General features: G+C 42.2%; 1 pseudogene across 1 annotated transcript; it reads left to right on the plus strand.

Annotated features, from left to right (window-relative positions):
- Window positions 1-1,132: 1,132 nt before the first annotated feature.
- Window positions 1,133-19,098, plus strand: LOC110321928 (annotated as a pseudogene). The gene is made up of 2 exons (XR_002380546.1): window positions 1,133-1,254; window positions 17,929-19,098. The product of XR_002380546.1 is annotated as a mortality factor 4-like protein 2 (transcript).
- Window positions 19,099-24,803: the final 5,705 nt, after the last annotated feature.

Here is a 24,803-nt window from a genome sequence, read left to right on the forward strand (position 1 = left end):
GAACACCTGGCAAAGACTATAGTGTGACTGAGAACTCTAAGCTGGTAATTACCACAGCTGGGGCCCAACAACGAGAGAGAGAGAGAGAGAGAGAGAGAGAGAGAGAGAGAGAGAGAGAGAGAGAGAGAGAGAGAGAGAGAGAGAGAGAGAGAGAGAGAGAGAGAGAGCTGTATTTGGTCCAGAGTAATGTGAGCTTCTTTCAGATCTGAAGTACGATCTGAACTGGAAGTTGCTCATTGGATATCTTGACCTACACAGCTAGAAAGACAAGTGACATTTCCCAAAACCAAGTTATCAGAAGTGGTTGCATTTTGGATTTAGCTCAGTTCCATCACCTGATGGGGGAAAAGGCTGGGAGTTCACCTGCCAAGCTGTCATGGATGGGACTTATGGAGCATGGAGAGAGACTTTAGTATTTTTGTGTGAAGTGACACAAATGTTACTCCCAGAACAATTTAACCCAGAACTTGGCACTGACACAAATAAGGAGCAGTGGAAAGAGGTTTGCAAACAGGTGGTTGACAGTGCCTGTGAGGCGGTCACATTGAAAGGGTAGATGTGATGGCTAGTCTTGGTTGTCACTTTGACGATCCCTGGAATGAACTAAAACCCAGAAATGGAGGGCACACCTGAGATTTCTGCTTGGTCCGGACCTTTGAGGTAGGAAGACACAGGCTTTTGATCGAGGTCTTGATTCGGGAAGACATACATTTAATCTGGGCCACACCTTCTGCTGGAAGCCTATATAAGGAAATGGAAGAAGGAAGTTCTTATTCTTTGTCCGCTTGCTCTGGCCTTGCTGGCACATCCATTTCCTTCACTGGCATTGAGCCTGCTTCTTTGGGATTCTAGAATATACAGAAGACTTGCCGAAACTCTCAGCTCTGTAGGACTGAGCAACTACTAGATTCTTGGACTTTCCAGTCACAGCTAGCTATTGTTGGGTTAGTTAGACTGCAGCCTGTAAATCATTCCAATAAATTTCCTTTATATATGGATGTATGGTGAATTATTTATATAATCATATATATGATCTTACATATGACTATATATGGATTCAGAGATTCATCCATAATAAGTTCTGTAACTCTAGAAAACCCTGACTAATGTGGCAGATTTGGTCAAGAGCATAATGAAGAATTTAGATGTGTATACCATTTCCAGTGTGATTAAGGATCTCTATGGAATAAAGGATGACATCTTCCTCAGTGAGCCCTTCATCCTGGAACAAAATGGAATCTCAGATGTTGTGGAGTGACTCTGACACCTGAGGAGGAGGCCAGCTTGAAGAAGAGTGTTGATAGGATCTGGGAATTCAGAAATTGTCGCACTTCTAAAGTCTTCCAGTGTCTTAGCACTTTACTATCCAGACTGCAGCAGGGTTTCTATGGTGACCATACTCCCTGTCCTTTTCATCTGAGCTGTGATTAATCCCGTTATGTTAAGGCGGCCTGGGGTAAACCTCGATTCCTTACAGCTATGCACTGATGCTAAGTGGTACTTGTGTACCAGTAACCTTGTTAATGTGACAGTACCTTGTTTCTGGGACACTCTGCCAATTGTGTGCAGCATAATAGCCTTGTGCTGCAAACTGTCACCAAATATTCCGAGGACATTGAGTTCCCAGTTAATTACACTGCAGCTTCAGAGTATAAATCCATTATTCATGTCTTATGCATAACTGTTCTAAAGGATATTTTTGTGTATTATATGTATAGTGTGCATTGCAACATAATGTACATAATAAAATTTGCATATGGATAATGTAATCAACTACCCAAGTGCCATGTCAATAAAAATGCCAGAGAGAGAGAGAGAGAGAGAGAGAGAGAGAGAGAGAGAGAGAGAGAGAGAGAACCAGAAACTTAATACATTTAAAAATCTTCATTTAAAGCTGGGCGGTGGTGGCACACGCCTTTAATCCCAGCACTCGGTAGGCAGAGGCAGGCAGATTTCTGAGTTTGAGGCCAGCTTGGTCTACAAAATGAGTTCCAGGACAGCCAGGGCTACACAGAGAAACCCTGTCTCAAAAGCAAAAAAACAAAACAAAACAAAACAAAAATCTTTGTTTAAAATTATTTATAGAGTATTGTAGATGGTGGTCCTGATGCTAAGGTCCTGTTCCCAATTGGTTCTTTTTTTTTTTTTTTTCTCCTTATAAAGAACAACATTTAATTAAGGCTGGCTTACAGATTCAGATTCAGAGGTTCAGTCCATCATCATCAAGGTAGGAGCATGGTAGCATCTAGGAAGGCATGATGCAGGCAGAACTGAGAGTTCTACATCTTCATCTGAAGGCTGCTAGTGGAAGACTCCTCAACTGGTTCTTGATTGATCAATAAAGATACCAGCAACCAGTGACTGAGGACAGGGCAGGACACTTAGAGTTGCCTGGGACTACTGGGGTGGGGAGGTGAGACGGGGAGGAGGAGGCAGTAGTGGCAGGAGATAAAGCCAGCTATGTGCATTTTCAGTTGGAGTAGCCAACAGCCACTCTGATTATGCCTGGGGTGGCAGAGGAGGTTTAGTAGTGCCCAGTCATTGAGTTAGCAAAGGCATTTTAAGATTAACTGGTGTGTGTGTGTGTGTGTGTGTGTGTGTGTGTGTGTGTGTATCCAAGGCAACCAGGGTAGGGGCTGGTACCATGGTCCGGTCTGCCTGGAGCTTAAAGCAGGATAGCAAAAACTGTATGCCGAGCCGGGCGTGGTGGCGCACGCCTTTAATCCCAGCACTCGGGAGGCAGAGGCAGGCGGATTTCTGAGTTCGAGGCCAGCCTGGTCTACAGAGTGAGTTCCAGGACAGCCAGGGCTATACAGAGAAACCCTGTCTCGAAAAACAAAACAAAACAAAACAAAAAACTGTATGCCACAGAGTATAATTAATATCCTAACAGTAACCAAGGCTATAAAATAAAAACTAAATATCTTCCTTTTTCATGTCCCCTGGTCTGCAATTCTATTATTTACAAGTTAACCATTTTTAAAATAGTTCCTATTTACCCCTGTAATTCTCAATATTTTTATATTCCTATTTCTTGATTTGTTAAACTTGACAAAATGGATCAACTCTCTACTATGGAAGGTGTCTACTACCTCTCACACTCCTGGAAAGATTTTTAAGCACAAGAGGAACCTGGTCAAAAGTGTGTTTTGGAAGGACTCTTTGCTAGCGTGTGAAAGAAGTTTTAGCAGTCGCTGCAGAATCGGGGCAAGGATGCGGTTTGGAGACTGGATGACTGGGAAGATACTTAGTTGAGGGAAAGGCTGGCTCACTCAAAGTTAGAGGGACACAAGTCACTCCTGAGTTCTGACTGCTGTGACAGTAGATGGTGCTTCACACTGCAAGGTCAGGATGCACAGGAGAAAGCTGGTATCAGATGGAGGAAGGATGATGAACTTCATTTTGTTATTGATATGTTTATGGGAATACAGCTACACATGCCTTATGGGCCACAGAGTTGGGGTGTACAGAAGGAGCAAGACTAGGGAGGCATAGATCTCTGAGTCAGTCATCACTGTGAAGTTTATAACTTTACTCTTCTCATCCCTCTTTCCGTTTCTTTTTCACTTGCACACCCACTGATTGTCTTGGATGAGCTTCATGCTGGGTAGGAAATGCTAAGAGAACGGTAAATTTCTTCACCTCATGGAGCTTTTAAGCTGATGAAGATGATCAGCAGGCATGCACACACTCATGAATATATATGCAATTATAGACTATGGTAGGTGTTACCAAAAAAAAAAAAAAAAAAGAGTTAGGTTTATGTGAGAGAGAGTAACAGTATGAACCAAATTTAGACCAAGGTGGTGGGTGGGAAACATATGGGCAGTGTAGCTTGTCTATGCCAGACCTGCCGAGGCACAGGAGCGAGGGAGGCTGTGAGCAGAGGGCGTCAGCAAGGGAAGACAATGGACAGACTCAGTCCTAGTCTTTGTGATACTTGGGATAAAGAAAGATCAATGGAGACCGACCAAATAGACAAAAACATAAGACAACAAACTATTAACATGTCTATCATCCTTTATCAACAGTATAATGTTCATGCAGAGTAAAAACACTGGCAAAATATAAATGACAAGTGACTATAAATCTCACACACATCCAGCCATCTGCTTATGGTGATTGGAGCAATAGAGTTATGGAAGGCCCAGTGTTCTGCTTCTTGAACTGGGTGCTGGTTACTACATATTTTCTGAGCTATATACATTTGGCTTGTACTTTCCTGTGTGGTTAACAAATACTTAAAAGATTTAAGATATACTGATGCCATTAATTTTATTTTTATTGCTCTTATTCAAGTATAAATAATATGTCACACTGTGTGGAAATGCCATTATGAAACTCCTTTGTACAACTGATATATACCTTAAAAAAATGTCCACAAGTAGATAGAAGAATTTGAAAATAAGACTTTAAACATATTTTTTGTATCTATGACTATAACATAGTGACATAGTTCTCTATCTATCTATCTATCTATCTATCTATCTATCTATCTATCTATCTATACTTGTCTTCTCTCAGGTGGTCAGAAAGAGTTTCTAGAGAAATGAGGTTATTTGAAGGTTAATCTGCCACATCATGCCATGCAAACATATTTCTGGGGGTTCTAATTCCCTGTGTTTGTTGAAGCCATTTTAATAATATGTTGTTTTTTTTTCCACACGTACTTTCCTTTTGTGGAAAACTTATTTACTCTAAGTAAAAAAGGTACTTAAGTTTTTTGTTTTGATTTGCTTTAAACACATAACACCCGATTTGCTTCTTTTTGCAATAACTAGTAACTTCATATCAAACAGCTAGAAGTGAAACTAACATTGAGGTCACTTCATTTTCTGGCAAATTTGAAGTTTGTTCTGGAGCCTCTTCATCTTTCATTTACCCCCTTTAGTGTGGCCCACATCTGTCTAAATTACATCTAATTGCTTTAATGGTATTTAGCTGGGCTTCTACCTATTTTTGGTTCACTCTGCCAAGACAAATTACCATAAATAAACATCTATTTCTCACTCTCATGAAAGCTGGAGAGTCCAAGATACCTGTCTGGTAAGGGCTCACTCTCTGGACACCTTGGTGTGTCCTCATATGGCAAAAAATGGAGATAGAGGGAGAGAGAGAGAGAGAGAGAGAGAGAGAGAGAGAGAGAGAGAGAGAGAGAGAACACTACCACATTGATCATTGATGGGATGGGGTTCATTGCAGGAACTTCTAATAAAATGCCAAGATGTAGTATATAGCACCAACCATGCACTCAGAGAAGTTGCAGTTAAAAGTACTCAAAGTTTTACTTTCTGGTAGGCTTGTACTATTGAATATTTTCATATAAATAGAATTAAAGTCACCTATAGCTCCTGTGTTTGGAGACAAAATTCCATCATATTTATCTCTCTTCAACTATGAAAGGGTCATTCTCACAGACCTTCCTTTGACAATTTAAAAAATATTAACATAAAACTAAAGTTATTTATTTTTTAAATTAATTTATTTATTCTTCTCTCATATATTACATTCTGACTGAAGTTTTTCCTCCCTTCTTTTCTCCCAATTCCCCCTTCTCCCCTCCTCCCCAGATCCACTTATCCTCCATTTCTCTTCAGAAAAGAGAGGTAAATTGTATTAGTAGTTTTATGAAAAATGGAAATACTTGCAATTCTACCATTTTGTCTGTTAGGTGTTGATCTAGATGTGGTCACTGAGATGTGGCATCCAGACCCCCCTATAGAGCAAGGCAGTGTTCCTGCAGCTGTGTTTGCTTCTGACAGCCCATAAATGAGTCCCTCTGTGGGAACGGTCCTCTACTGAAGGCAGGTGCCTCTCTTAAAGTCGTGCCTTCTTCCTGGAATACTGTCTGTTCGTTGGCTGGTTAATTTGGAGGTCCCTCCAGGGATGCGATTGAGAAGAGCCATCCATCCCTGCTGCATGACTTCCAGTAAGTATTAACTTCTGTTTGAACTAAAACCACATCAGAGGCTCCTTCTCCTTCTGCTCACTTCTGCTTCCCCTACCACCCCTCTCTAGCGAGAATGTTCTTCTGTAAAAACACCAACAAATTTCAGAATCTCGGATAGTGTTTTCTAGGTAATAACCATACAATGGCATATTGACTCAGCACAATGCACTTGTGTTTCAACACACGCACACATACACACATACATGCACATGCACACACACACATTGTAATTATTAAAAATGTTTACTATTGCACACGGTCCCAAAATATCAAACAACAACAACAACAAAAAACCTCCTGAGAATACTTACTAACTTCTGAGACCTCATATTAGAGCTTTAAAGGATGTAAGAAGTCAAGTGCTATAAACTAGATGCAAAGCAATGGACTATGGAAGACTTGTTTTTTGCAAAGCTGCATCTTCTATTCTTCTTATGTTAGTGTAAAATGCATAGAGGTACAAAAATCAATAGTAAGAGCATAAACACACACACACACACACACACACACATACACGGAAGTGTGTATGTGACTGCAAGTACCCAAGGAGGCCTCCTCTGGAGTTGGAGTTAAAGGTTTGTGAGCCACTTGAGCTGGGTGCTGGGTTCTGAACTCTTCTGCAAGAACCCTTGTCCCTGTCACCCACTAAGCTAATCTCTTCAGCCCCGTGGAATTTTCTCTTCTTTGGGACTTCCATTCCTTTATTTGCTGACCCGTGGCAAGCTATCCTAAACTCTCTGGCACAATACAAGGGCCTCACACTCTCTTTTTTTTTTTTTTTTTCTGTTGTTTTGTTTTGTTTTGTTGAGACAAGGTTTCTCTGTGTAGCTCTGGCTGTCCTGGAACTCACTTTGTAGACCAGGCTGGCCTTGAATTCAGAAATCTGCCTGCCTCTGCCTCCTGAGTGCTGGGATTAAAGGCGTGCGCCACCACGCCCGGCCTCACACTCTTACTGTCGCCGTCTTCATTTCTTGCAGTTGGAGGCTGATCATTGCTTCACAGGAGCAATGGAGCCACTGTAAAAGCTTCGTCATATAGCCTGGCCACTAATGTTGGTTGCCAGCTAGAATTGCCAGGAGAGTTGCTGGCTGCAGGCTGTTGGCCTCCACAGAACATCTCCACACAACTTGGACTTCCTAAGTGTGGCATCAAAGGTTCTGTGGCAAGGGTTCCAGGAAAGAGCAAAGCAAAAGTAGCCTTAGAACTTAGGGTGATACCAACCCATATTCAAAGATAATGAGACTCTCCCTAGAGGTGACAGGAGGGACAAAGAATTTTAAAAGAGCTTGTTTTCCAGTTCAGCAATGACAAAGTGAAAAGATACAGGCTTGGGTATCAGGAAGGGAACTGGGTAACTAACTTGCCTATAAGTCACCTTTTAACACTGTTCTTTTAAAATGCAAGGGAGAGATGTCAACAGAGTGCCAATGTCACTGCTTGGTGGATCGCCCTTCACTTGTATGTAGCATCTAGGCACTGCATACCTCTAAATTCCTTTTGAGTGTTGTGTGCGTTTGTACAGTTTTCGAGGTGTGTTGGCATTGAAAGAGCTAAGATTTGAAGCTTCGCTTATCAATAATTATGGGTATTAAAGAATGCTGTGTGTAGGGCCATATAGGATGTATGTTATACACAGGTTTTATCTAATTTTCACAATTCTTTAATGAAATTGACTTTGCCACCATTTTGCTTACTTTATAGACAAAGAAACAGACTTAGAGAATTTGAATGGCATGTCTAAGTGTAGAGCAATGATTCAAGTCCAGGTTTGTTCCCAGAGTGACATTCTTAATCTTTTTATGTGGACATTGTCTCTGCCTTTTACGTTGTTAAGAGTCACCAGAACTCGTGGCTTGTGCTAATTATTCTGTGATAGTCAGTGTTAATTGTCAAGTTGACAGAATGCAGAATCACATAGGAGTCTGTCCTCTGACCATGGCTGTGAGGGATTTTTTAAATTTTATCTATCTATCTATCTATCTATCTATCTATCTATCTATCTATCTATCTATCTATCATCTATCTATCTGTTCATCCATCCATCTATCTATCTATAACCTAAAAATGAAGATGCTAACCAGAGACAGTACTGGAAACAAGGGGGAGGGGCTAGCAGCTTGGATAGGCGGGGACAGTGTAACCAGGGCGAATGCTTTTAGGGCTGATTCCACCTCTTGTGTCTGCTTCCTTCTAGAAGCTCACCCTGTTCACAGCTGTTGGGGTTGCATCCTTTCGGGAGGATGATCAAAGAGGAACATGCATGAAATTCTCCCAGACTCAGCATGAAGAATATCAGGAATTATTCTAAGCTGCTCAGCTTGGATGAGTGCCAGTGGCCAGTGGGAAGAAAGCTTGCTGGAGGGAGGGTAGAGAATGAGCTTGGTTTCTGGAGATGCCAGATTGGCTGGGCTGCCATCTTCTGCTTGTTCCAACAAAAGTCTAGGAAATGCTCATTTTAAGAAAACAGATTTGGACTATAACTTTGTCTCACCCACTGGCAAAGTTTTAAGAGTGCCACTTTATATTTTTCATATAATCTATACTGTGAAGGTTTTTTTTTTCATATACTAGATATTTTATACCAGACTCAAGTGTTCATATTCTTTTTGAGCTCAGACCCTTCGGGAATCTTAAAGGTCATTAAATTTCTTCCCAGGAAAAAAGCACATATACATACACTTTTTCCTCTTTCTTCATATGATTTATTATAGTTCATAGACGTGTGGATAAATACCCTCCAGTAAACCAATGCAGAAGACACATTTTAAGAAAGAAAATTAGATGTTAGTGTATCGTGAATTTGGACATATTAACATGTCAAGAGATTTTCGGTTACTTGCTATAGGAATGTGTTTTTTTTTTTTTCCTTTAACATATTATATCCCAACCACCATCTTCCCTCCTTCCTCTCCTCCCAGCCTCCCCGCAGAATCCACTCCTCTTCCATTGCCCTTCAGAAAAGGGCAGGCCTTTCAGGGATAGCAAGCAAATATGTCATATCAAGTTGCAACAAGACTAGGCACTTCCCTTATATTAAGGCTGGATAAGGTGATCCAGTAAGAGGAAAAGGGTCCCAAAGGCAGGCAAAAGAGTCAGAGACAGGCCCTGCTACTGCTATTAAGAGTCCCACAAGAAGACCAAGCTATGAAACCATAGCACATATGCCGAGGACCTAGGTCAGTCCTATGCAGGCTCCCTAATTGTCAGTTCAGTGTCTGTGAGTCCCTATGAGCCCTGGTTAGTTGATTCTGCGGGTTTTCTTGTTGTATCCCATCTCCTCTGGCTACTGCAGTCCTTCCTTCCCCTCTTCTGCAAGATTCCCCAAGCTCCACCCAATGTTTGGCTGGGAATGCATGTTTTTAAGAAGCAATCTTCATATTTAATTGATCTATGGAAATATGCCAGCTCCTTGCCTGCAGGGCCAGGGGAGAGGTCCTGGTCCCGCCAGGGGTCTCTCTGGGGCTGAGCAGGACAGCGAGTGTTGACTGGCCCAAAAGAAACACACTGAGCCGGGAGTCTTGTCAAAGCAGGAACTCAACTTTATGATATCAGTCTCTCACTTATATAAGTTTGAAACATAGGGAAGGGGATTTTTGGTGAGGTAAGATGATGGGATAGGAGGCAGGGAAGGGTGACCGAGGGTATGGAGTAACTGACAGGGCTAATGGCAAAGTTCTACATCAGCAACGGCGGGGCAGGGTCTTGCTGAGTCACCCCATACGGAAGTAACTGAGACAGCTCTCAAAACTTGAGCCAGGCTCAGGTTTGTCCTCAAGGCCCAAACCAGGGCCAAATTGGGGCCCAACAGAAAGATACACAAATTTTAAGTCACTTTGGTTCAACCAATTTTTTTCAGTTGACAGCTTTGTATTTCCAGCTATTTTAAGTTGGACAAGATACTTAGATATTTGACTGTTTTAGCCTTGAAATTCTCTGAGTAGAAGATAGACGAGTACCACTTTAGACTGAAATAGAGGAGGATAGCATGTGGGACAGTGACTTGGATCCCAGAACTAATTTAAGGTTTCTGAATGTCTGCTTCCTTTCATTCCAGAATGGAAAGAGTTGTATATTTAAGAGAGGAGAGTGAGAGGCTTTGGTCGCATTCAGGAAGAGTGATTTATTTAAAAGATGGAACCAGGATGTCCTGCTCTGCCTGAACTCTAGGACGATATGAGGAAGAGAGGTTTGCTGTCTTAGAGTGTGCATGGCTAAGGATATCTGACCATCTGACACCACCACCTTGACCAACAACTCATTGCTTCTATGAGGGACTCAGGGTTCCTCACCTCCGCTTCCAGAATTCTAAAGATAGCAGTATAGTGTTGAGGTTCGGTCTTCTGCTGTCTATCGTAATGGTAAGTGCAACCCCCAAGACCTGATTTCCAAGTGACACTATGCAACCTTGCTCCCAAATTATTTCTGATTGGTAAATAAAATACCAACAGCCAATAGCTGGGAAGAAGAGACAATGGCAGGGTTTAGGGTTCCTAGGCTTGGGGGTTGGGGGGAGGGGGTTGGAGGAGGGCCCAGAGAAGAGAAAATGGTTAATGGAGGAGAAGCCACCATGGGTTAGGTGAGCCTTGAAACTGTGGTCCTGAGGGCTGGCCAAACTGGAGTTAAGAACAGCCCAGATGAAAAACATAGTATGTAATAATTTGGGGTTATCAATAGGAAAGTAAATTCTAATAACATTCTAGAGGGTCACTATCTGTCCAGTTCTAGTGCTGATTAAGGCTTAATGTAAATAAAGGGTGGTGTATGTCTTTTATCTGGGAACTAAAGGGTCAAAGGTAGGGTAGAAACCCTGGATTTGGGAAAATCTCCACAACAATAGAGGGTTAGTGAGATGGCTCAGTAGGTAAAAGTTCTTGCTTTGAAAGCCTAGTGACCAGGGTTCTATCCTAGAACCTACAGTGTAGAAGGATGGAACTGATGCCTGAAAGTTGTTCTCTGACACTTGCTTTGAATCACATGACTTCTCTTATTTGCACAAGAAAAGCACATATCTCAGGAGCTTCCTTCTTAAATCCTATGATGAAGTAATTATCCTTGCCACACTGTAAAACTCTAGCTGGAGTCATAGTTAACTATGTGCCTCATACATCTCTCACATGTTACTTCAAATCTTTTCAGCTCTCCCCATCACTTTTCCTTGCCTTTGATGAGGTGAACATGCAGTTTCAACTGACAGGACCTCCTCTCAAGGCCCTTGAGGGGCTCTCTTCTGCCATAGGGCTTCTGGGGAGACCTCTCACGAGCACACTTGATGCTTGCATTGTTAGATTAGATTATGGCTCTCAGTCTCACTCCCTTCCCATGGTACTCATTGTCAAGTAGTTTTATGTTTAGTGCCTCCTAGTAGATTAGATGGTTATTTTATCTCTCTCCTTGGCTTTGGCTTTATAACTTGCTGTGTCCTGTGGAATTTGAGTGCATGCAAGGTAGAGAAGGGCTTCAAATGTGTTTCTGTGGTTTGAATCTGCCTAGTGTTTCCCTAGTCACTACAAGAAGCATGTGCCTGGCACATTTTAGTCTAAAGATAGACATGTAGACTAGAAAGAAACCTAAACCCTCCCTTCCCAGAGTCTGAAGTGGAGCATGGCCAGCTAACCTGTACAAAGACCCTTAAGTGAAAGAATGAGTGCTTTGTAAGTCAGCGAAACCTTATCGTTAGTTATCACACATCGTTTTCATTAGTAGTTGGCTCACATGCACATGCAGCCTAGAAGTGTGAAGCGTTTGTGTCCTGTGGGAGTAGGAGACAGTGATTAACTTGTTCTCTCTTTTAATTTCTAGACTTCACACACGCCCCATATGGTTCTGAAGGATTGAGCAACACAGCATCTACATTGGTGGCTGACTTAATAACCCTTCCTTGAACTGGTTTTTCTCTTCCTAGTTTGTATTTCCAGGCCACTGCTATTGGTCCTTGAACCTTACTCCCCTATAAAATATTTATATTGAAGTCCTTGTGTCATACTTTGCTCTCTGGAACCTAAATGAAGACATTCTACACTTACTTCTAATTTTTTTTTTTTTTTTTTGGTTTTTCGAGACAGGGTTTCTCTGTGTAGCCCTGGCTGTCCGGGAACTCACTCTGTAGACCAGGCTGGCCTCAAACTCAGAAATCCTCCTGCCTCTGCCTCCCAAGTGCTGGGATTAAAGGTGTGTGCCCCCACACCTGGCTATACTTCTAATTTTTATTGACTACAGATTTACATACATTGTTCAGATACTGACGGTCTCAGTGTTCATTGTCTTTGATCTTTCACACTTTTGCTAGCAGCTGGACAGTAGTCAAATTAGCTCATTCTTTTTGGATGGTTTTAGGGCAGTGTTTCTCAACCTTCCTAATGCTGCAGCCTTTTAATACAGTTCCTCAAATTGGGTGACCTCCCCCAAAACCATAAAATTATTTTTGTTACTATTTCCTAACTGTAATTTTTCTATTGTTATGATATTTCATGTAAACATCTAACATGCAGGATATCTGACGTGCGATCCTGTGAGAGGGTTATCCGACTCCCTCCCCCAAGGGGTCACAACCCACAGGTTGAGAACCACTTTTCTTGGGAGGAATGGTGTGCATATGCAGAAGGGGGAGGAGCAGATGGTGAGCTGACTGAGCATGATGTTTTGTTTTCCCTCACTGTTCAGCTGACTCTATGGCTCCTCTGTTGGCATAAATACAACTCTTGTTATAGCCCAGTTCCATCTAGCCTCTCCTTCCTTGAACAGTTGGCAAGCATAACATCGAATATAGACTTGGAGGCTTTCCCAAGCACTGACTGGGGAAACAGTGGAGGCTTAAAGTTGCTGGATGATCATTATCAAATATATGGGAATTAGCTGGGCTAATAAACAGCATCGTATTTCCCACTACTTGGCCTTAGGCATAGCATCTTAACTATGTTACCTCATCAAGATAACCCACACACTGTCTATTTTCGTTGCTTTTTAGATGAGGAAATTGAGGTTCAGACAAGCAAAGTTGTTTAAGCCCATGTGGATGGGAACTGGCAAAGACAACTTAGTTTGTCTTGATTCAAAGTGCATTGTCTTTTCAGGAATACACATTTCCTTTTATGAGTTCAATGCTGTCTTAGGTCTTCTACTGCTATAGTGAAGCACCATGACTAAAAAAGCAAGTTGGGGAGGAAAGGGTTTATTTGGCTTATACTTCCACATCACTGTTCATCACAAAAGGAAAACAGAAAAGGAATTCAAACAGGGAAGGAACCTGGAGGTAAGAGCTGATGCAGAGCCAGGGAGGTATGCTGCTTACTGGCTTGCTCCTTATGACTTGCTCAGTCTGATTCCTTATAGAACCCAGGATCACCAGCCCAGGGATAACATGGACTGGACCCTCCCACACTGATCACTAATTAAGAAAATGCCTTACAGCTGGATCTCATGGAAGCATTTTCTCAACTAAGGCTCCTTTCTCTCTGATGACTCTAGCTTGGGTCAAGTTGCCATAAAACCAGGTAGTGCAGATGGTAAACCAACCTGACAACCTAACTCAGATATTCTTAAGTCTCTGAGGTTTTGTAACAAGGCATGGTAGCAAAGGGAATGAATTAAGTGTGTGAGATTTCCTTTCCACCTGCTTTTCTTTTCTTCGTGTTTTTTTAGGGCAAAGGGGTCTAGAAACTGAAAAGGGCCAGGCACAGTAACTGTTTTAGCAAACAAAGGAACACAGTGGTTTTCACATTCAAATCAAGCCCAAGGTTGTTTTTCTGACTCTAGACAGGCTTCTGCAGAAGGTAGTCATTTACAAATTGGGGGAAGCTTGTACCTGGCAGTTGAGGCTGGAGTGGAGCAGATGAGCCATAAAGTTTTGTAGGAGTATGGGGGGTCACACTGAGGAAGGTGTAGGTGATACTTAGAGAGACAGCCATGGTAGTTAGAGGTGCCCTGGGTAGCCTCTGGGTGTTTGAGAAAGATTATACGTTGCTAAATGTGATATAAAAAAGGAAAAATAAGGGCAAGGGAGTTAGATTTGGCCTAAGAACTTATGATCTGAGTCATAGAGACAAGAAAACATTTGACAGAAGGGAGGAGGGTGTGTGTGTGTGTGTGTGTGTGTGTGTGTGTGCAGCAAGATAGCAAATCTGTGAGTTTGAGGGAGTATTGGGAGCTTTTTCATACCCCGAGTAAGAATGATTGAAAGGTAGGCCTGGAATGTGCCAAGGGAAAAGCTGTGCTCCACTTTTCTACCTTACTGTGCATACTATGATGGCTGAGTCCTATATTACACAGACTGCCTACACTTAAAACTTTTGTATAACTTGAAAATGTGCTATGAACAAACTGTACTTTTAAAAGAATCTGTAGTAGCAGGACTGGTGACACATGCCTGTAAGGATTATCTTAGCCCTTGGGAAGTTGAGGCAAGGAATTTGTGAATTTAAACTTCCTTACCGAACAGCCAGCAAGCAAACAGACAGACAAACAGACAAACAGACACAGATAAAAGATAGAAGTAAAGAGAACTGTGATTAAGGTACTTCATGGCACCAGTAGAGTTGACAGTTAAATTATTTTTATGCAAATCTGACCTATAGTTTGGGAAGGGGACCTGTCCATACAGTATAGTCCATATTTCTAGTGACTTGCTTGGATTCTTGAAAATAATTTTGAAAGGACCAGAGTTGGCATAGGACACTCTAAGACCAAATTCTCAGCACAAAGGAAATTTATTTGCCCCAGAGGAACAAAGGGCAGAGAATAAGAGACAAAGACAGGAGACAGAGGACCAAAGAGAAGGGGAAAGAAGGGAAAGGTATATTTGCTCCAAAGGGACAAAGGGCTGTCTCTGGATAGAGGGAGACAGATGTGGGCACTAGGCAAATGTCAGTTTATAAAAGGAAAGGGGGAAACCCTGTGTTAGGATGAGTTGCTTTGTTTTGATTAGGCTTGCTAAGTAGGTGAGCCAAAAGGGGGCTTTTGGTTGCTGGACTCTGATACTTTGATAGCTGGTCAGCCTCAGGAGGAGGAAATGGCCAAATAAGGGAATAAACTTTGGTGGGTAGCTTTAAGAATATAATCTAATAGGGTTTTGTTTTGTTTTGTTTTGTTTTTGGTTTTGTTTTTGTTTGTTTTTGCAAGGGAAGACAGGTAAAAGATAAAACCTGTCAGAGCCATGTTTGCTGCGCTCAGGCCTATGTTTGCTCCTTTGGGCCTGCTAGAGGCCTTCAAGTTCCTTTCCCAGTTTCCATATACTATATTCCATATACTACACTCCATATACTACACTCCATATACTACACTCCATATACTATACTTCATATACTACACTCCATATACTACACTCCATATACTACACTCCATATACTACACTCCATATACTACACTCCATATACTACACTCCATATACTATACTCCATATACTACACTCCATATACTATACTCCATATACTACACTCCATATACTACACTCCATATACTACACTCTATTATATTTGGCGGGATCAGTTGTGGACCTTTGCTCCAATAAAACATTTTTTGGAGCATTTGTTATTTTGTTTGTTAATAGAAATCCAGTGTAGCCAAAATTACAGAGTACATATTGGGAATTAAGTATCATGATTTCAGAATATAGAAACCAAAAGGGAAGGGCCAAGAGACAAAGTGTGTTTAAGATGGTATTATGAAAGAAAAAGCATAAAAAGAAACATTATAGAAGACTGTGGTGGTTTGAATAAGTATGGCTCTCATAGATCCATGTGATTAAATCCTTGGTCATAGGGAGTGGTGTAGTATTAATTAATAAATTAATAAAACCTTATGTTCCTGAATGAAAGACATGCACAGCCATTATATTTTGGTATGCCTTCAACAGCTCAATAGCTGGGCCATTGCCTAACCTCCGCATGACTAACCCCCTCCCACCCATAACCCTGAGTTATCACTTACTAAAGTCTATATCTTACCTTGGTTGCCCTGGACCTAGTCGGCCAGCCCTTTGGACCATGCTCTCCTGGCTTCTTTCCATGGCGGCTATCTCTCCATGTCTCCTACTATTCGTAGGCATGGTGTCTCTCCTCTCCTTCCCACTCTCCCAGAATGGCAGATTTCTTTCTTCCTTCTCTCCCAGTCCCAAGACTGGGAATCTGAAAGTCTAAAATCCATATTCCTCCAAACAAAAACATGGCCAGGCCTATCACAACAAGACCCCCGGTCCTTGGTACCAAGTTCTATCTTAGTTTGGGAATGCCTCTGTCTGCCCTGCCCAGCTATTGGCTGCAGGCTTCTTTATTTGCCTATCAGAATTAAGTGGGGGCAGGGTCCCTCAATGTCTTACAAATGGACTCTCTCCGGCAAACAATTTTGGGGACTCAAATTAACTTTAGAATACAAGCAGCACTAGGCCAAACCCACCAGAGAGTGGCACTATTTGGAGGTGTGGCCTTGTTGTAGTAGGTGCGGTCTTGTTAGAGGAAGTGTGTCACTGTAGGGGTGTGCTTTGAGGGTTCCTATAATTATGTTCCTTCCAGTGTGGAATGAGAGCTTCCTCCTGGCTGCCTTCAGATCAAGATGTAGAACTAACTCTTGGTTCCTCTAGCACCATGTCTACCTGTGTGATGCCACGCTTCCCACCATGATGATAATGGACTGAACCTCTGAAACTGTAAGCCAGCCCCAACTAAAGTTTGCCTTTATAAGAGTTGCCTTGGTCATAGTGTCTCCTCATAGCAATAAAACCCAAACTAAGATCGAACTTTGATACCAAGAACTTTGACACTGGGGTGTTACTGTGATGGGCCAGATCATGTTTTTGTTTGGAGGAATGTGGATTTTAGACTTTGGATTTAGAAAGCAGCAGATGTTTTAAGTGGTGCTTAATGGACCAACCTAGTAGGAACATGGAAGACATTGATGCTGAGGGTGGTTCAAACTCTGGGGGCCTGGCTCAAGAGGTTTCAGAAAAGAATTTTAGTATGTTGCCTAATGTTCTTGTGACATTTTGGTGAAGAATGTGGTTACGTTTTGCCCTCATTTGAAGAGTCTGTCTGAGGCTAAGATGAAGAGATTTAGAATAATTGCATTGACAAAGGAAATTTCAAAAAAGTCTAGTATAGACTTAGTTCTGTCATTCACTCTTATGAAGAATGTTTAGATCAGGCATAGCAAACTTACAAAGGAAAAGTGCAAAATGTATGTCCAAGTATTGAAAGGGCACCAAGAAGTGGAATGGAGCTAAATCCTGTGTTCAAGGAGATAAACAGGGTGAGTGGTGACCTTGGGTGGCAGGGATGGGGGGGGGGGTCCAACCCAGCTAAGCTTCCATCTTGTGAAAAAGATGTTGAAAAGGGGACATTGCCACTTATTTTAAATTTACTATGTGTGTTTGGCCATATGAGAGATAGTAATATCCTGTTAGGGTTATGACCTAGTTATTGTTTTCACTTGGACAAAAAGAAAAGGTTAAGTCCAGGCATGGTGGTACACATCCTTAATCCTAGCACTCAGCAGACAGAGGCATGCAGAGCCCTGCCTTCCAGGTCAGTCTACAGAGCAAGTTCCAGGACAGCCAGGCTTAAACAGTGAAGAAAAACATTGAAATCAGAAAGCTGTCCAAGTGGATCAAGGACCTCCATATAAAACCAGATACACTGAATCTGAAGAAGAGAAAGTGGGGAAAAGCACAGGGGAAAATTTCCTGAACAGAACGCCAATGGCTTATGCTCTAAGATCAAGAATTGACAAATGGGGCGGTTAGAGGAGCAGCAGCGATCACACTTGGCTGCTGGGAAGATCTGGATTCTCATTTCAGGTCATCATCAGAAAAGCTACGTTTGCTACACAGTAAGGATCAGGAAATCTCACCCAGGTTGCAGAACCAATCCTAGTTGCCCAATACAGGGTTGTATTCCCACTTCATTTTTCCAGACCATCCTAGGAGATTACTAGGAATCCTTGGAAGGGAAAGAAGGAACATTTTTGTTGGAATGAAAACAGGGTTGAATAAGTTCCAGAAAGCAGGCTTCTCACACTCGGACAGCAATCTGCTGAAGAAGGCAACTTTAAGAAACCAACTCGAAGCAATAGGCAGAGAAGTAAGTTGAGAGGAGCTGCCTCGGGAAAGAAGTCAGCTGGTTCACAGCCAAAGAATCCGATCCCTGCCCGGAAGATGGGGAGGTCACTCTGCTGAGAAACCCGCTTCTGGTTCTGTGTGGAACACAAGGAAGAACAAGCAGAAGACTCCTGGCAACAGAGACAGTGGTAGTACCAATGAAGAAAAGGGCACGGGCTGACCCCCGCTCTGGAGAGCGAGGAGGCATTCAAGAGTAGGATGGAGGTGAAGGCGACGATCCCTGAAGAATTAAAACCATGGCTGGTGGAGGACTGGGACTTGATTACTAGGCAGAAGCAGTTGTTCCAGCTCTCTGCTAAAAAGAATGTCGATGCTATTCTTGAGGAGTACGCCAATTGCAAGAAATCACAGGGAAATGTTGATAATAAGGAGCATGCAGTTAATGAAGTTGTAGGAGGGATAAAAAGAGTATTTCAATGTGATGCTGGACGCTCAGCTGCTCTGCAAGGTTGAAAGGCCTCAGTATGCTGAGATTCTGCTGGCTCACTCTGATGCGCCAATGTCGGAGACCTACCGTGGGCCACACCTACTGAGATTACTCATGAGAACTGGGGCAATGTTGGGTATACTCCCCTTGATGGGAAAAGCCTGGCATTATTGCTGGGCTATCTGCATGATTTCCTTAAGTATCTGGCAATGAATTCTGCCTCTCTGTTTACTTCCAATGATTACAAAGTGGCTTCTGCTGACTGTCATCGGAAAGCCCTGTGAAGGTCTACTGACCACTCACGATTGTCTGGTATCTGTAAACACTTCTGTTTAGTCCTTTCATGGTATAACTGATGTTCTTTAAAACTCAGTGTAAAACAGGGCTTATGTTTCAGTTTATTTTCCTGTTCTGTTGTAGACAGAAAATAAAAGGAGTGCCTAGCTCCTTTCCTCATTTCAAAATTGCTACCAGTGTATGCAATAATTAGACAAAGAAGAAATTCAGTAGACCATTTTATTGCCTAGTTGACAACATTGCTTGAATGCTGGTGGTTCTATCCCTTTGACACTACACAGTTTTCTAATATGTGTTAATGCTACGTGATGAGATGCCCTGGTTCCTTCCTGGTTTTTGTATTTGAGTCTAATGCAAAAGAGGCAATGCATTCTTGTGTAGTCACAGTTTTCTGAAAAGTTGATATTTCGGGAATTGTAGTTCAGATCTTAAATAAAACTTGTTTCTAAATTTCAAAGCTAAAAAAAAAAAAAAATCAACAAATAGGACCTCATAAAATTGCAAAGCTTCTGCAAGGCAAAGGACACTGTCAATAGGACAAAACAGCAACCAACATATTTGGAAAAGATCTTTAACAGTCTTACATCTGATAGAGGGCTAATATCCAATATATACAAAGAACTCAAGAAGTTAGACTCCAGAGAGCCAAATAACCCTATTAAAAAATGGGGAACAGAACTAAACAGGGAATTCTCAACTGAGGAAACTCAAATGGCTGAAAAGCACCCAAAGAAATGTTTAATATCCTTAGTCATCAGAGAAATACAATTCAAAACAACCCTGAGATTCCACCTCACTCCAGTCAGAATGACTAAGATCAAAGACTCAGGTGACAGCAGATGCTGGTGAGGATGTGGAGAAAGAGAAACACTCTTCCATTGCTGGTGAGACTGCAAGTTGGTACAACCACTCTAGAAATCAGTCTGGCGGTTCCTCAAAAATACTATTGGACATAATACTACCTGAGGTCCCAGCTATACCACTCCTGGGCATATGCCCAGAAGATGCTCCAACATGTAATAAGGACACATGCTCCACTATGTTCATAGCAGCCATATTTATAATAGCCAGAAGCTGGAAACAGTCCAGATGCCCCTCATCAAAGGAATGGATACAGACATTGTGGTACATTTANACAATGGAGTACTACTCAGCTATTAAAGACAATGACTTCATGAAATTCACAGGCAAGTGGATGGATCTAGAAACTATCATCCTGAGTGAGGTAATCTATCCTGAGTAGAGGGTGGAAGGGACTTGGAAGGAAAAGAAGAGGGGGAGAAGAGGGGGAAAAATCAGGTATGAGAGGAGATAGAGGAGATGTACAGAGGGTCAGGAAATTGAACAGAGGTGTGTAGCAATGGGGGATGGGGAACTGGGGGTAGCAACCAGAAAGTCCCAGATGTCAGGAAAACAAGAACCTCCTAGAACCCCATGGGATGACACTGATTAAAATACCCCACAAAGGGGAGGGAGACCCTGTCAAGACCATATCTAGAGTTAAGGCATGGCCTCCCGGTTGAGGGTTGGGACCACTCACCGATCTCAAAAATATTAAACCAGAATTGTTCCTGTCTACAGGAAATACAGGGACAAAGTGTGGAGCAAAGGCTGAAGAAAAGGCCATACAGAGACTGCTGCATCTGGGGATCCATCCCACCTGCAGATACCAAACCCAGATGCTGTTGTGGATGCCAAGAAGTGCTTACTGACAGTAGCCTGATACAGCTGTCTCCTGAGAGGCTCTGCCAGATCCTGACCAGATGTGGATGCTCGCAGCCAACCATTGGACTGAACCCAGGGACCCCAATGGAGGAGTTAGGGGAAGTAATGAAGGGGCTGAAGTGGCCTTATCTGGCATCAATGGGAGAGAAGGCCCTTGGTGCCGTGAAGGCTTGATGCCCTAGTGTAGAAGAATGCTAGGGTGGTGAGGGTAGGTGGGTGGGGAGCACCCTCATAGAAGCAGGGCAATGAGGTATGGGATAGAGGAGTTGCAGAGGGGAAACCAGGAAAAGGGATAACATTTGAAATGTAAATAAATAAAAGAAAAGAGAAAGAGAAAGTGAAAAATAGATGATTAAAGACAGTCCATAGTTTTTGTAGAATAGTGTATCTTATCTTTCACTATACTATAGAATCATGTAGAATATTAACAAAGCCCTCAGTGATCAAAATGTACGTTAGAGAAGTTAATTCCGTACCTTTCAGGGAGGGATCCAGTTCTTTTAATTTTTTTTATTATTAAATAAATATATTTTTCTGCAAAGAAAACAGAAAACTGGTGATGATGTAATAGAACCAAACAAGCAGCAAAACTTGGCAGCTTTGACCATGCAGCTCTGACTTGGGAGTTAAGAATAGAAGGGGTTATTGGGACAACTGGTACTGGTTAGTTGGAACTAAGAAAGTGATTAAGAAGAGACCAGCATCACTATGGTGCAATCTTCTACGAAGTATTTTCTGAGAGCACAGAGAAGCTGTATTCCAGAGTTCCTTGTGCTAGCAGCCAGACTTGGTAATGTGTAAGTATCATCCAGGTAGAACTGGTTTTATAAGCATGAAGGGGACATGGAGAACAGCTGAGGCTTAGCACTGTGAGAAGCCAGCAAAGGCCACTGGTGAAGGTACAGACTCTGTTGCAGTTGATGGCCCAGGAATGAAGGGGTCACACAAAGAAGGTGGGGCTTGGCACTGTCAAGAGAGTTATGAGAAACCAGTGAAGCTTAATTGCAGTGGAAGACTCCAGCAAATTGGAGGTGTCAGTACTATGGAACGACCACCAAGAATAGCAGCAGCAGTGGAGTGGAGTCAGCCAGAGCCAGAGTGCTACAGAGGGCAGAGCTGGAGAAGTGACCCAAACCCTTTGGAGGAGTCCAGAAGATCATATGTGGATTCAAGACATTGGAACAAGAAACTGTGAAGTTGGAGTTGTTTTGGATTCTCAAAGATGTTAGAGATGCCAGAGATGTGGGATACTTGCTGAGGAAAGCTGCTAACAGGGAGTTGAAAAAGCCCAAGCGAAAGAGCTGTGTTGCAGTCAACAACGATGAAAGGAGTTGGACATTAGACCTGTAGATGCAGTTTGGAGCTTGCCCAGCTGGTTTTTGGGTTTGCTTTGATCCAGTATTTCCTCACTACAACATTTTGGAATGGTAATGTATATCCTGTGATATTGGAAGTATGCTATCTGCCTTTTGATTTAGATTTTTATTGGGGATTACAGTTAAGAGATTGCATGAATCTCAGAAGAGATTTTAAATGTTGGACTTTTAAATATTTTTGAGACTGATAGAAAATGGGGACTTTTGACGTTGCATTAGGTTGTGGCTATAAGCCTATAGAGTCCAGGAAGTGGATGTTTGAATGTTTGACTAAGGAAGTAGCACTATTAGGAGGTGTGTCCTTGTTGGAGTAGGTGTGGCCTTGGTAGGGAAGTGTGTCACTGTGGGGGTGGGCTTTAAGGTCTCCTCTGCTTAGGCTTTTCCCAGGGTGGAATGAGAGCCTTCTGGCTGCTGTCAGATCAAGATGTAGAACTCTTGGCTCCTCCAGCACCAGGTCTGCCCGCATGATGCCATGCTTCCCACCATGATAATGGACTGAACCTCTGAAACTGTAAGCCAGCCACAACTAACTGTTTGCCTTTATAAGAGTTGCCTCGGTCGTGGTGTCTCTTCACAGCAATAAAACCCAAACTAAGACAATGACATTCCTGTCAAATTGTCATATTAACATATTGATATTTCTGAGAAATCTGGTGATAAAAAGAGAATTTAATTCTGTGAGACCACTGTTCTCCCAGTGTTCACCAATTTGCTCTGATCCTCTCTATCTTTATCCATAAATGTCAACGTGAGGTAGCCTAGAGTCGTGGGAAAGGAGAAGCCTCAACTGAAGGACGGCCTAGCTTAAACTGGCCTTTGGGCACTTCTGGCAGATTTGTCTTGATCAGTAATCGATGCAGGAAGGGCCAGATCACTGTGGGTGCCACTATTCCCAGGAAAATAGTCTAGAGCTATCTAAGAAAGTTAGCTGTTAGCAATCAGACACCTCCATGGCCAGCCCAAGGGCCCCTGGCAACAGCAGGACACATCATTAATAGCTGCTGAGAGGCTACATCCCATATCCTCCTGTGCACGTGCAACATCCTCGGATAAAAGGCTCTGTCTGTTCCTCCTTCCCACTCTCTTTCTCCTCTACCTCTACCAGAGGCAGCCTGTGTATCCTCACCCGCATCTCTGAATACACCTCCCACATGAGACCTGTTGCATGGTGTGACTTTATGGATTCTACCACATGCATCCAGTGCTACATGTGAACCTGTAGATGGTGAGTCAGAGAGTACGCCAGCAAGCAGCAATTATGGGGTTTGCTTGGTGTTTCTGCTTAAATGTTCCTTCCCAAACTTTCTCCATGATGGATTATGACCTGGAAATATAGGCTTAACCCCCATGTTGCTTTTGGTTAGAGTGTTTTAATCACAGCATCAGAAAAGTAACTAAAATATTTTCCCCTCAAACTGTTGTTTTATGTAACAACCATTAAGAACTCAGGGAACTGATGATATCCTATGACACAGTTTGGAATGTTAGTCCCAACTCTCTTGGCTCCACCATTGGCCTTCTACTCAAGGTTGCTAACATTTGTATCCAAACCGAAGTTGTGAATCAAATAATAATAACTTTAAATTGTGTGCAACACTTAGTTATGAAACGCCATTATATGGGCTTTCTCTGTCTGTCTTCATCACAGGGCTCAAAGGTAGATGTTTGTTCCAATTTATAGATGTGATTGCTGAGGTGCAAAGAGTTCAACTGGTTGTTATGACAACACAGAGGAGAGAGATGTGAATCCTACCCTTCTGCTTCCTAATGGAAAGCCTGCATTGAGAATGCTTTCAGAAGAGGATCTGTATAGTTCTTTGTGCTTGAATGGATATGAGTACGTGACTTGGAGGAGGAAGAGAGAAGGACTTAGAATAAGATAAAGAATCTGTCTGTTCTTTTTACATCTGAATCTAAGTCCAGAAAACTTCACTTTAAACTTAAAATGGGAAGCTAGGACACTCTCAAAGATCAGAGCTCAGGTAACAGAGACTAATTTCAGTATCTCTAGTTGATCCTGGAAAAAAAAAATAGCTTATTTTGTTTTCTAACTTGGATTCCATAATGATTGTATCTTTGCCTTGACATAAATCATTCAGCCACAACAACAACAACAACCCCCCAAACAAAAACAATCCATCTTTGTCATTGGGATGAAGAAAGGCAGAGCTCCAGGCCTGTGGCTGCTAATTCCATCACAGACAGAAATGGGGCAAGGTTTTCCAAATGACTAAGATCAAAAGCATTAAGCAGAGGTGTTCTTGCATACGAACTAAACATCTCGCCAAAATAAAAGTGCATATGAAGAACTAAACATCTCGCCAAAATAAAAGGCAGCTTGGTTTTTAACATGGGGGGGGGGGAGAGAGAGAGAGAGAGAGAGAGAGAGAGAGAGAGAGAGAGAGAGAGAGAAACAGAGACAGAGAAATGAGACAGAGATAAGAGACAGAGATAAGAGAGGCTGACAGAGAGAAAGCATGATTGATTTTGACCATAAGACCTTGATAACTCCCATAAAAAGGAAAAGATTTACGAATAACATTGAGGAAAGATTTAGGTCATAATATAAGCAGAGGTGAGGATCTTAGATTTTTTTTCATAGAGATACATTTTTTTTTTAAAAAAATGGTAGTATTTCATAGGAGACATTTTCAGGCTTTGTTCTATCCCATATTTCTCCAAAGGATCCAAGTGCTTCCTGCATCTTCAAAAATACCACAAATACAGGAAGCACAAATCTGGGGCCGTGCATAGATACGAGTGTAATGACGACAGGTCAACAAAGCATGTGGTTGAATTTGAAAGTACTGTTTAAATCAGAGCTCCTATATTAGAGACACTCTAGTGTGCTCGGGGTGGTCTATTACTGTCCAATACAAGGAGGGGGCATGGACAATAACTCACACCTCATTGACACGAACGTGG

This window comes from Mus pahari, chromosome 5, assembly GCF_900095145.1.
Source record: "Mus pahari chromosome 5, PAHARI_EIJ_v1.1, whole genome shotgun sequence".
In the NCBI taxonomy this organism is placed as follows: Eukaryota; Metazoa; Chordata; class Mammalia; order Rodentia; family Muridae; genus Mus; species Mus pahari.